This window comes from Dryobates pubescens, chromosome 10 (assembly GCF_014839835.1).
Source record: "Dryobates pubescens isolate bDryPub1 chromosome 10, bDryPub1.pri, whole genome shotgun sequence".
In the NCBI taxonomy this organism is placed as follows: domain Eukaryota; kingdom Metazoa; phylum Chordata; class Aves; order Piciformes; family Picidae; genus Dryobates; species Dryobates pubescens.
Window position 1 is genome coordinate 37,205,649 of NC_071621.1, and position 13,229 is coordinate 37,218,877.

General features: G+C 47.9%; 1 protein-coding gene across 1 annotated transcript in view; it reads left to right on the plus strand.

Moving 5' to 3' along the window:
• ME3 (malic enzyme 3) overlaps positions 1 to 13,229 on the plus strand; it is a 130,326-nt gene that overhangs the window by 53,974 nt on the left and 63,123 nt on the right. The gene's annotated exons all lie outside the window — the stretch shown is intronic.

Genomic DNA, 13,229 nt, shown 5'->3' on the forward strand with positions numbered 1-13,229 from the left:
AGGGGGTCTATTTGTTAATGGAATAGTTGTCATTGTTTACATTTACTGTTTTGGCTAGCAAACAAATCCCAAAGACTTGTTCTATCTAATCTGCTCTAGATTCAACATGAGTTTTGCTGTGTAATTCACTGGAGCCAGAGTTTTACCACTGCAATCCAATCTGTCCTAAACTGGACAGAACAGCTAGGCTGAGTGCTAAGCCAAACCCTCCAGCTAAGGAACAAAGAAAGTTTCATCCCCTTTGCTGTCCCTTTCAGTGCATGCAGGTTATGATTTTGCATGGCCTAAATGCCAGCTTCGAGATTTCCACCCTAGCCTGCTGCTAAACTAAGGTCTGCATTAAGCTCAGAGCAAAACTGCAAGCTGTGAAGAGATGGCTTTCAGGCAGACTTCAGAAACTGACTTTCAAGTTGGCATACTTGCCTTTTCACTGTGCTTTGTGGTTTTGAAGGATTGAGTTGACAGGGCTCCAGGAATAAAAGGTGGGTTTGAATTGTGAGAGGAATAGCTGGTGAAAGGAAAGGCTTTTGGTCATTTCCAGCTCACACCCTAGATCTGCTTGACCTTTGAAAGCTGCTTCCAGAGCTAGATATCCTTGACAGCATGTAGACACCTTGTGCACAGCTGGGCTATGGTATCTGCCCTGTCTCAGGCCAGACACTGTGGTGGTTCAGAGATCAACCTCCATGTATGAATCCAAGCATTGTAACCAAGGGCTCAGTTAAGTGGTGACACCCAAGGTCTAGCTGTCTGGAAACCAGTGTATGCATTTGAACGTTAGCACAGCACAGCACAGCATAGCATAGCATAGCATAGCATAGCATAGAATTAAGAATTAACCAGGTTGGAAAAGACCTTTGAGATCATCAAGTCCAACCTATCACCCTACACCATCTAATCAACTAAACCATGGCACCAAACACCTCATCCAGTCTCCTCCTAAACACCTCCAGTGATGGTGAATCCACCACCTCCTTGGGCAGCACATTCCAATGGCCAATCTCTCTTTCTATGAAGAATTTCTTCCCAACATCCAGCCCAAACCTCCCCTGGTGCAGCTTGAGACTGTGTCCTCTTGTTCTGGGCTGATGGAGTCACCTGCCAGGGAGCAGATAGCTATTCTGTGCCAACTGGAGTTATTTTGTGGTCTTCAAATCGATGTGCACCAAGTTGCCTACCACAGGCTAGAGCAACAAATGCATGGGCACTGTCTGAAGGGGCCTCTATTTATCACTGACATTAAGAATCATAGAATTATTTCAGCTGCAAAAGACCTCTAAGATCATGGAGTCCAACCATCAGCTTAATACCACCCTGGCCATTAAACCATGTCCCAAGTGTCCACATGTTTCTTGAACATCTCCAGGGACAGTCACTCTACCCCCTGCCTGGGTAACCTCTTCCAATGGCTGGCCAATCTAAACCTCCCCTGGCACCCCTGGCACAATTTCAGGCCATTTCCTCTTGTTCTGGTACTAGAGAGAAGGTACTGGCCCCCACCTCACTACAAGCTCATTTCAAGTAGTTGTAAAGAGCATTGGGGTGTCCCCTCAGCCTCCTCCAGGCTAAACAGTCCCAGTTCCTTCAGGCCTTCCTTGTCAGACATTTTCTCTGGACTCTTCCCCAGCTTTGCTGCCTTCTCTGGGCACACTCCAGCAATTCAATGTCTTCCTTGCAGTGAGGGGGAAGATCTGTGCACAGCACATTTGCATAAACCCAAGCTACTGACAACAGTGAGAATAACCAAATGCTAGTGTCAAGTTTTCTTGTGTGGTGAAGTAGCAGTAGGATTCATCCTGCAGCTTTGGCACTAGTAGTATTGGTTTCTTTAGTTTCTGGCAGGCACACATCTCATGCTAGAAAAAAACCCAAAGCCTTGCTTCAGGAGATCATCAGAGGAAATCTGATGAGAGTGTGTGAGTGCTGCAGCCCAAACACAATGTGCACTGCCATTCCTGGAGGCTCTAAATGATACATCCTGGAAATGACAATGTCCACGAGATAATCTGGCATTATCAGCTCTGCCACTGCTTTGCAGGAGAGAGGGAGATGGACTGAATGAGCCAGCTGCAGCTGTGCTGTGGTACAGCAGTACCAGGTGCTTAGGAATGGAAATGCAACTGAGCACAGAAATGTCAGTGCCTAAGTGACCTCCTCTGAGCTTCGCTTGGGCCCTGCAGGAGCAGAGTCAGCTCTTGGGGCAGTGCATGACCCTGCTGTGGGGGCTGAAATCTCTCACAGCTCCCTCCTGGCCATTGCATGGTATTAGAGAGCTGCACAATTCAGAACCCATTAACTGCTCATTTCCCTTTGCACATCTCATTCTCCATTTTTTGATCTCCCTGGTTTTGACAGAAAGGTCTAGGGAGTCTTTCAAGCTAGTTTGTGAACCAGCTGGCCAGACTCACCTTGGCCCTCAGTTGGTATGATAATTCTGATTCTAAATCCATGTTCTTTTGTGCTCCTTTGATGCAATCCACAGTCCTTTCTAGTAGAAATTCATTCCTCTCCACTTGTCCAAACCACACAACTTTATCAAGCTGGAAAAATGAACTAGCAATTTGGTAGAGCAGACTTTTGGGCTTAGAATTATAGAATTGTTAGGGTTGGAAGGGACCTCAAGGATCATTTAGATCCAACCCTCCTGCCATGAGCAGGGACACCTCACACTAAATCAAGTTGCTCACAGCCCTATCCAGGCTGCCCTTAAAAACCTCCAGGGATGAGGCTTCCACCACCTCCCTGGGCAACCTGTGCCAGTGTCTCACCACCCTCATGGGGAAGAACTTCCGCCTAACATCCAGTCTGAATCTACCCATTTCTATTTTGTTCCATTTCCCCTAGACCTATCATTACCTGACAGCCTAAAAAGTCCCTCCCCAGCTTTCTCGTAGGCCCCCTTTAGATACTGGAAGGCCACAATGAGGTCTCCTTGGAGCCTTCTCCAGACTGAATAGTCCCAGCTCCCTCAGTCTGTCCTCCAGCCCTCTGCTCATCCTCATGGCCCTTCTCTGGACATGTTCCAGCACCTCCAGATCCTTCCTAACATCTCAGGATCTACAACTGCAATCTCAGCATACACTGAAGTGGAATAACTGCCCTGATGTGGCTTCTACCACATCCCTGGGCAACCTGTTATGGTGAAGAGCTTCTTCCTAACATCTAATCTAAATGTACCCTCCTCCAGCTTGGATCCATCCCCCCTAGTCCTAGCACTACCTGACACCCTAAAAGTCTCACCAGCTTGTAGACCCCTTTCAGATACTGGAAGGCCTGAGGTCAAGGGGTCTGTTCCAAATGACGTGCCCAGTGTCATCAGCTGGCTTTGAAGAAAACAAAACTCTGTTGTTCTGTGCAGGACAGGCAGGTTGCAAATTAAAGTCACTTAAACCTTCCTGATCTTTGCAGAGAGAGTGGCTCTGCCTCCTGTGCTGCCCACACTGCACCACGCTCTTTCAGCTGGGCAGGTCTTACGACGATGGAACCCAGCTTTGAACGGCAGGTTTGAAGGTCTGATGCATCACCTGGTGTCTCCTAACAAACAGAGAGGCTGCGTGAGTGAAACCAAAGCTTTAGCTGTTGCCTCTTCCAGGTAACCCATACAGCAAATTATCTTGGGATAATGCTTGTGCATCCAAGGAGCCTGGGGCGTTTGTCACCCTCACTGCCGTCACGCTTCACCTCTGCATCATTTAGCCAAGCTGTTTCAGTTCAGAGGAACAGATTGTGTCTTGGAGGAAGGAAGCTGCTGCACTGGCCTTGGACAGTGCTTGTCTGAGCGAGGAGAAGCTGGAGGTGGACAGGCAGCAGCCAGGCCAAGAACAATATTATTTGCATTTTAAGTTATAGCCTCGAATGGAATCAAGAACAGAACCAGGCTATTTTGCCAGCTCATGTGAAGGTTTGCCAAAGGGACAACTGACAGCTTCCCAGCAGTGCTGAGCAGTTCAGCTGTTGTGACCAGCATGTGGCCATGCGTGCTGCAGGCCGACAGAAACCTTCTGTAGCAGCTTGCTGCAGGTCCTGTGCCGCAGCCGTGTTGGTCAAACAGCTCCGGGGATCCCGAGGGGGTTAGTCTTTACATTTCAGCTCAGACACACACACATTCTGAACTTGGATAACTTGTTGCAGGCAGCCCTTGATTAAAAACAGTTGGAAGAGGAGGATGGGAGTTTTCATTTGTGGACTTCTTTGGAACAGTCTCAGGAACTTTATTAGCTCTTTGATTTATAGCCTAGTGGACGTATTTTTCCCTAGTGCAGCGGGTGCCTTTTGTGACTGGAGGTTTCCAAGCTCAGTCTTGAGGAACTGATAAAAATGAAAGCAGTTGTATGAAATGAGTGTCATTTCATCACCTGCAGTACTGGGACAGGGTTCTACTCATTCCATATGGGGAAAAGAGAGCTGAAATTCTGAGGAGCAGCGTGGAAAATGAAAGGACTGTATCATTGGAAGAATATTTAGAGGTCCTGGGGGGGAAGTTTGATAGAAAGGATGTGTCCCTGTGTATTTGTGTTATTGCACAAAGTGCAGTCCAGATGCTCTGGCACTGGGGCCGAGCACACTGTGTGCTGTGCATTCAACTGTGTGTAGTTCAGGGACAGCTCAGCTGAAGTTGACAATAGACCAAGATACCGGGGAGAGAGCACGCAAAGGTGATGAGAGCTGTAGGCACGAAAGGTCAGGTCACGTGTGTGGGAGCACTTCATGCATCTTCTTTCATCCTCTCTGCATTAAAAAGGAAGAAAAGGTTTGCAGTAAAATATTCAGACAAGGAGGAGGAGGACAAGGGGCTGGGTCAGAGGGTAGTCACGGTAGGCTAGCTACTCTCCTGGTGATGCCAGAAGTAGTTTGGACAGTTGGATGACTGATCTCAGCAGTTAAGCAAAACATGTGCTGGGCCAAACAACAGCCCCTGAGGGCAGCATGGAGACCATCCTGGGGCTGGAAAGGGACTTGCATTTGTGCTGCAAATAAATGTGTGTGTGCACACACAGAGCTGTAGCTACCTTCAGGGTTTCAAAGGGATTTAGTGAAATATGGTTGTTGAAACAAATTGTTGTTGGTTGTGGAAATGCTGGAGTAAAGGGAAGGAAGCAAGATACTTAATGCCTTGAGAAACAAAATAAGACCATGGGAGGGCTGAGCCTGTGGAAGGCTGAGGAGTGGGAGGAGAAATATTATTGTGGTGCAAAGCACAGATGAACTCTAAGGTGAGTGGCCGAATGAGGACAGCACAAAGATGTCTTCCTGCTTTCCAGAGGGAAGCTGGACACTAGAGTGCTGCATGGCTCTCAGCTGGTGCATTGCAATACTGCTGGCAGCACAAGGGGTGACTGTCCCTTGGCCCCATGCACACCATGACAGCTACAATTTCTCTGTTGAGCCTGAGAATAAACTGCATGGGTGGAAGTTCATCAATGACCTTGAATTGCAGAAGTGGTGAGGAAAAAACAAAAGCAGCATGAGTTTCTGAAATGGGCACTAGAGGCTCACACAGGGCTCCTGTGTTCCCCTGCATCCTTAGTTGTCATCAAGTGGTGGTTGTGCAATTGGAGGGAGCTTAGTCACACTTTCTCTCGTGTGTCTGTTTTACTGAGGTGACAGATTCCTTGTTCAGAGCCTTCTTAGTTTCTCATATTCCCAATGCTTAAAGGAAAACATTGCCTTTCTCTGGAATCTTTTATCTGAGTTTTGTAAGCATCTCAAGTGCAAGCTTATGTTGCATCTCATAAAATAGCTATCAAAGGCACAGTTCAGAAGCCAAGTCTGCTTGTCCTGGGTTAGATGGGGATGAGCAGAGGGCATCTGGTACTGCTCAAGAAACTTCTGCTGATGGTTCCTTTCTACAGAGCTTTGGTGGGAGAATCATGCACGGACGTATGAACAGCACTGGGAAAATCATCTCTGATGAAGTCAGGAACAAAACTACTCTTGATTTCATTCAGATTAAGCTTCCACCCAAGCAATCTTCTTGTATAGCAGCTAGTTCTATGGCTTGGGCCGTGCTTTTCAGTGGTGTTCAACCAAATACAGTCATCAGCAATCATCCATGAACCGCAGTCCAGCTCCAGCCTACTTTTGGAGCAATCTCATTTGCTGAGTGGCCAATGTGACACAAGCAGTGGAGAGGCTCCCATCCTCCCAGCCCACAGCGTGATGCACTTTGTGTGTGAGCAGTAAGAGCACAAGCCTCAGTCTGTGTGATTTGCCAGAACCTCAAAGGGAAACTTGTGCTCTCTGTAGCAAGTAGCCCAAATTGCATGCAAGCACAATTCCCATGACCAGCTGCCTGTACAGTGGGAGAAGTTTTCAAATGCTGTCAAACTGGCTTATCAAACTGTGTTCTCTTAATGTGCCTTGTCCTTCCTTCTCAGACATATCTGCTTGTCCAAATCAAGGAGGAGTGCTGGTTTCCATAGACTTAGGAATGCAAGCATTGTAATTGATGCTGAATCCTGTTTTCCTGTCTAAGGAAAATGTTGTATTTGGGAGAAATGTGTGTCTGCAGTGTCAGGGAAGCAGACCCATTCTGACTGAAATACTGGGGTTGTGCTTGGCAAACCTCCTGCAGAAACTGCTCTGACTCTGCTCCTTCTCTCCAGTGGTGAAAGAATAGCATCCCCCCCATTTGAGACAGATGGCAATGGAGCCTTATGATCATCTAATTTCTATCCTGACTAGTTCATGTCACTCTGTAAAGAGGTGTGACAGTGGTCAGTGTAAAGCAGGTGTGCAATTACACAGGGAGCCTGGGAATCACGTAGAGGAGAACACACCAGGGTGTCTTGGGTTTTTTGGGAGTCAAGAGGGCCAGTCAGCTGGGATCTGTGTGCCAAGATGAGATGGGACAATTGTCATAGGGGGCTGAGAACTGGGGGTTCATCTCAGGCATCACACTCACACACTTGGCTGTAGCATGAGCCCTAAAGTGCTACAGAGATGTAACTGGTTGTAAAGACAGCGACTTCCTCATCAGGTGTGGTTGCAGCTGCCCCAGGATGAAGATGCTTTACTGGTGTAGCTCCCTGAAATGCAGCAAATGCAGAAGTGCAGTGAGCTAAAGGTGCTGTGTGTCAGCATGGCCACGCTTACCCTTGGGCTGTTAACAGCACAACAGCTAACAAGAGGTTTGCCCAGCCATCACTGCTGAGAAAGCACAGGAGGGAGTCTTCTTTCCAGGTTTTGGAGAAGACATGCTGAACGATGATTTCCCCAGACCCCAGAGCATCACAGGTTTGGGTTTTTTCCAAGCTTGAGAACACAAACACATACAAATTCAAGGTAATAAGAGGCAACAAGACATTTTAAATGATAAATTCAAGGTTATCCCTCCAGTGTGCCTCTTTCTGTCCTTTTATGCAAGTAATCTCTTCGATACAGTTTTTCCAGGGTGGGATACAGTGCAGGACAGGCCCTGTGATGGTCTGTCAGAGAAGCCAGAGAAGCTCAAGTAGCTGAGAAGGAGTACTGCAAAGAGGGTTGGTTACCAGGGATCTGACCTTTGTAGAAACATCTTTCACAGTGCATAAAATCAATGTTTTCTGATGTTGCTCTCTGCTCCCCAGCCCCTGCGTTCGGTCTCGGTGGGAATTAGTTTAGCTTTTGGCACTGACTCCTTGTGGGAAGGACTTTGGCTTACAGAGTGCATCCCAGCTGTAAAACTGGACAGGTGCAGATATCTATGGAAAGCACATTACAGGAAAAACCTGTACAGAATGAGCTTGTTAAGTTCCCTGAGTATTAGGACTTCCCTAGCATGGCTTTTAACTTGCCAGTAATGAAGGAGAAGCAGGTTAGCTGTGCCTGCTCCTGCAGTGATGATCCTTGCATGCCTGTATCTCCTGTGTTCCCTTTCAACACCCTGCTCTTATCAAGCTAGGAAGTCCCCTGTTCCAGTGACTGTTTCCAAAGGGTTGAGAGATGTTCACAGAACCTTGTTTACTCAGCTCAGAGACTGCCAGGCCAGCTTTCAACTGCGGACTAGGGACTATGGTCCCAGAAGGCAGGCTGATAACCGTGGCTTGAGTCCCAACAGCATGAAGGGCAATGGCCTGGGACTGTACAAACTGCATAAACCCCTGGGTCTGGCCATGCAAGATGCCCCACAGCTCTCCCTGTGCCGTGGCTGCTTGTTGCATTCTACAGCACAAGGTTGTGGAAAGATGCAGTAGGCCAAGACTTTGCTCCAAAAGGTGCTGAACAGCTGGAGGTGGTCTGAGCTGCAGTGGACTTTGCGTGGTCTGCATTAGGTAAGGCCTAATTCAGCCTTTGATTGAGCACCCACTGTCCTAATGACAGTTTCCTGGTAGCCAGGAACTGCTGCTGTGTGTTTTGTTCCCAGCAACAAACCTTTCCTTTATAATGAGTAAATGACCAGGCTAAGCCATGCTTGCATGCCTCCTGCTTGTGTTCACCTCCAAGTGAAACACTCTCTTCTCACTGCTGGAGAGCACAGCAATAATAAAGCCAACAGTCACCTCTGAAGTGTTTTCACCCTTCAGCTTCTGAAATCAGTGGCTTTTATGGGCTTGAGCAGTAAGAAGGGAGCTGCCACATAACAGACTTGGTGCTGTCAACAGCGAGTAAGTAAGCATTTGAGGTTCTTTGCAGAAAGCTGGGGGTTTTCAGCACAAACTGATATTTCTGCCTTTGGTTTTGGGTAGTGACATAGTGTCTGCCCTCTCCATGCCAACCCATTTCCCACACATTTAAAAACGAGCTGGAGCACCTGGCTTTCTCTCTGCAGGGCTGGAGCTCGCCATCTAATCGTTAGACCTTTCAAGACCAGAGAAAGAGTGGCACAGTATGGCTTTCAGGCAGTCTTTAAAAGCAAAACAATCCAACCCTAAAAGCTTTAATCTTAAGCAGCAATACCTCAGTGCATTCAAGCTTGTGGTCTGGGGCAGAGCGTGTTTCCCAATTCATTTCACGCTGTACTGTTTCAGTGAATGTAAGCACTCCACCCCTGGCTCCTGCTCCTGGACCTTCTGAGAAACTTTAGAAAGCAGCCTGAAAAGTTAGGGTAGGCAATTTCTGCTCCTCTCCCAACCCTGCCACCAAGCCACCGTGTGGTGGGCCAGCTCTGTACTTAAGAAGTGCTACAGAGATGTAACTGGTTGTAAAGACAGCGACTTCCTCATCAGGTGTGGTTGCAGCTGCCCCAGGATGAAGATGCTTTACTGGTGTAGCTCCCTGAAATGCAGCAAATGCAGAAGTGCAGTGAGCTAAAGGTGCTGTGTGTCAGCATGGCCACGCTTACCCTTGGGCTGTTAACAGCACAACAGCTTGACCGAGAAACGTGCACACAGGTCTCCAAATGGCTTAAAATTGGAGTTCAGAGTCTTGCATTTCCTGTGTCTTGAAATAGTGAGGTGACACTGGAGACTGGACCCCTGATGCCATGCAGACCAAAAAACTAGCCAGAAATTAAGCACCGAGCAGATCTGTGCCCAGGGCAGGCACCAGTGTCCCTCCCAGCCCAAACGACACAGACTGCTCTGCAGCTGCATGCTTGCTTTCCATCTTATTATCACATTAATTCCTAATACCACCTGCCCACCACACTGCTAAACACTTTTCAGCCTGGCAAGCTCCCCCTCAAAAAGGCAAAAGGGGAGACTGAAAGTACTTCACCTTCCCAGCAGCTGCAGTTCCATCACAGCTCTCCCACTCTCTGGATCAAGGGAAGCTGGCTGCTCCTGGCCACACTGGGCTGTTGGAGATGTCATTCAGGCAGAGCCCAACCTGCTGGAAGATAAAGAAGGAATTACCAGTGGCCATGCAGACTGCTGTTTGTGTGCATTTGGAATAGGAATTAGCTTTTTTTTCCTGTGTTGGATGTGTGATCATTTGTTGAAATACTAAAACTTTTCTCTGTGTTGGGAAAATAACTGAAAGGCTATTGAAAAAAATACCACAAGCAGCTTCTTAGTGGCTGGGGGCAGCAATGCCTAGGAGACTGTGTTTCTGCCTCTGGTTTACTTCTTTTGCTGGGCTTTATTTCTGTTCCAGGGGATGAGCAGGGGTCAGATCTCTGACCCTGGTCACCAACCTGCGATGTGACTCTCTCCAGACAAGCAAGCAGAGCGTTTAGTGCCAAGTGTTTCTGTCTCCCATTATCTATTCTCCATGTTCAAAGGGCAGAGGAAATAAATAGAATAGAATAGAATAGAAGAATAGAATAGAATAGAATAGAATAGAATAGAATAGACCAGACCAGGTTGGAAGAGACCTTCAAGATCATCGAGTCCAACCTATCATCCAACACCACCCAACCAACTAAACCATGCAACCAAGCACCCTGTCAAATCTCCTCCTGAACACCTCCAGTGATGGTGACTCCACCACCTCCGTGGGCAGCACATTCCAATGGGCAATCACTCTCTCTGTGTAGAACTTCCTCCTAACCTCCAGCCTAAACCTCCCCTGGCACAGCCTGAGACTGTGTCCTCTTGTTCTGGTACTTTTTCTGGTAAAATCTTATCTTCTTTTTTCCATTCATTGCAGACAAACTTAGGGGTTCACAGCAGGTGCATTTTCCATGCCCTGATACAATACTGTCAGTGTAAAGCCAAACACTGATCTAGGCCTCTTGTCTGGCCTTGCTCTCAGCCCAGCATTGCAGCAGTGCCCAGTCCGGAGCACAGCTGGCTGCAAGTTTTCTGCTGTGAATGTGCTGGTTTGCTTTTGAATTCACAACTGATGACTCATAAGAACTTGAACTTTATCTTGTGGGAATGTACCAGTTCTGCTATGAAACTCATGCAGGGGAAGGTTTCTCAAGTCAGGAAAGGAAATTTGGGTCAGAAAGGTCAGGCACTTCAGCAGAGAGCCAGTCATGCACTGGGTACAGCTTTCAACAGTGACTTCAGAGACCCCAGTGCTGTTTCTGGTTTAACAGCAGAATCTTAACCTCCTACCTACCTTCTGGGCAACTGCTGACTCCTCACCTGATGGCTGGAAGAGGAATTCTTTCTCTGTCACATTCTTACAGCAAAGATTATGAAAATACTTGGCTCTATCCTGATACAGAGCAGAAAAAAACCATGCTAATGCTTGTGGGATGAAGATGATTTTCTTCTTGGGTGTCCTGGAGGCTGAATGTCTTGTCTGGAATAGATGAAAACTTTGTTTAAAAGAGGTTGCAGCAGTGCACAATTTGCTAATAAACCAAGTGTCACACTCTGTCACTGGCAAACAGGAGGATCACTTGCAGTCCTTTCCTCTGTCCTGTCCCAGGTTACTTGGCATTGCTGATAGTTTGACAACCTTCTCCACCAGCACACAACTGACTGGCTGCCACAGCTGCACGTCACCAGTGTCTGTGCCCAGGTTTCCAGGCTCTGTAAAGCTGTCTGTGGTGTCTCATCAGCCAGGGGAGCTGCTCTCAGCTCAGATGCCCTGGTAGTCATTTTTAATCCAGGTACTTCCTCTGGCTCATTAGCCATATGACTGCACACATGCTTGTGCTGGCACGGCCCCTGGGATGGCACGGGGGTGGGAGCAAGCAAGGGGAGGTGAGGGAAGGTTGCCAAAACCAAGTTCATCGAGATCTGTCCTCAGTTTTTCTTGTGCAACAATAATTCACCATAGAGAAATACTAAACCCCTGGAGGAAAACAGCAGTTTAGCAACTATGTAGTCATAAAGCTGCACATTAAGCTATTTTCAATCACTTGTCTGTGTGCTTGAGTAAACACAGTCCAATAATTACAGATCTTTAATATTTTACTGCTAGCTGTTTATCAAGATCTCAATCAGTTGGTTCATTATGGGTGAAGTTTTCATTAGGATTGAAGCTCCCCAGACACTTCTGAAGATGTTTCATTCTTTCCTGCTGTCTCATCTGTTACCAGCACAGAGAAACACCATTAGTTAAGGACTAAGGCCTTGTATAATCATCTTCCCAGACTGCAGAATAGAGTGCCTTTGCTGTTCATCTGCCTCACTGCAGCACAGGGAACTGCTGGCTGAACCATCAGCCCTCTGCATGCACAGGAGCAAGATGTGCTCAGGCTCAAGGATGCTCAAGGATGAAGCTGTCCCATAAGAGCAGGGTTATCCCATGTAACCTAGCATTCCATCTTCAGCTCTGGGCCAGCATCAGCTTCTTCATCAGGCTTGTGGTACTCTGCTGCTCAGCACCAAGAAGGCATTGTGTGAGTCAAGTCTGTCTTTGGCGCTTCTAATGTGCCATGAATACACATTGTGTCTGGTGGAAAACCAGGTGGTGACTGAAGTTGGTAAGCTGGGTATGAGTGATGAGTTGATAAGTACCCAAACTGAGATCTTTGCTAACAGGAGGTTAGCAAATGTGACACCCACCTGCCAGAAGGGCTGGAAGGAGAATCCAGGAAACTACAGGCCTGTCAGCCTGACCTCGGTGCCAGGAAAGGTCATGGAGATCATTGCAAGTGCCATCACTTGGCACACAGAGGACAACCAGCTGATCAGGCCCAGCCTGCATGAGTTTGTGACAGGTGAATCCTGCTTGACTAACCTGATTTTCCAAGGCAAGGTGACCACCTTAGGAGATGAGGCTGTGGATGTTGTTTGCCTGGAGTTTCCCACACTGCACGCTGGCTGCTCGTGGCTCAGGCAGGTCTACTCTTCACTGGGTAGAAACCGGCTGGATGACTGGGCCCAAAGGGTTGTGGTAAATGGCATTAAATCCAGTTGATGGCCAGTCACAAGTGGTGTTCCCCAGGGTACAGTACTGGGGCCAGTCCTGTGTGATGTCTTTGTCAGTAATTTGAACCAGGGCATCAAGGGCACCCTCAATAATTTTGCATAAGACACCAAGGTGGGCAGGATCTGCTTGAGGGTAGGGAGGCTTTGCAGAGGGATCTGGACAGGCTGGCTCAGTGGGCCAAAGCCAAGGATGTGAAGTTCCACGTGGCCAAGTGCTCAAACCTGTACTTGGTTCATAATAATGCCATGCAATGCTGCAGGCTCATGGAGGAGTGTCTGGAAAGCTGCATGGCAGAAAAGGACCTGGGGGTGTTGTTCAGTAGCCAGAAATGTGCCCTGATGGCCAAGAAGGCCAACAGCATCCTGTTGTACTGGAACTAGTGTGGCCAGCAGGCCGAGGGGAGTGATTGTCCCTGTGTATTTGGTACTGGCGAGGCCACATCTCAAACACTGCTTGGCCCACTCACTACAAGAAAGATGCTGAGCAGCTGGGGTGTGTCCAAAGGGGCTGAAGGGTCTGGAGCACAAGTCTGCTGA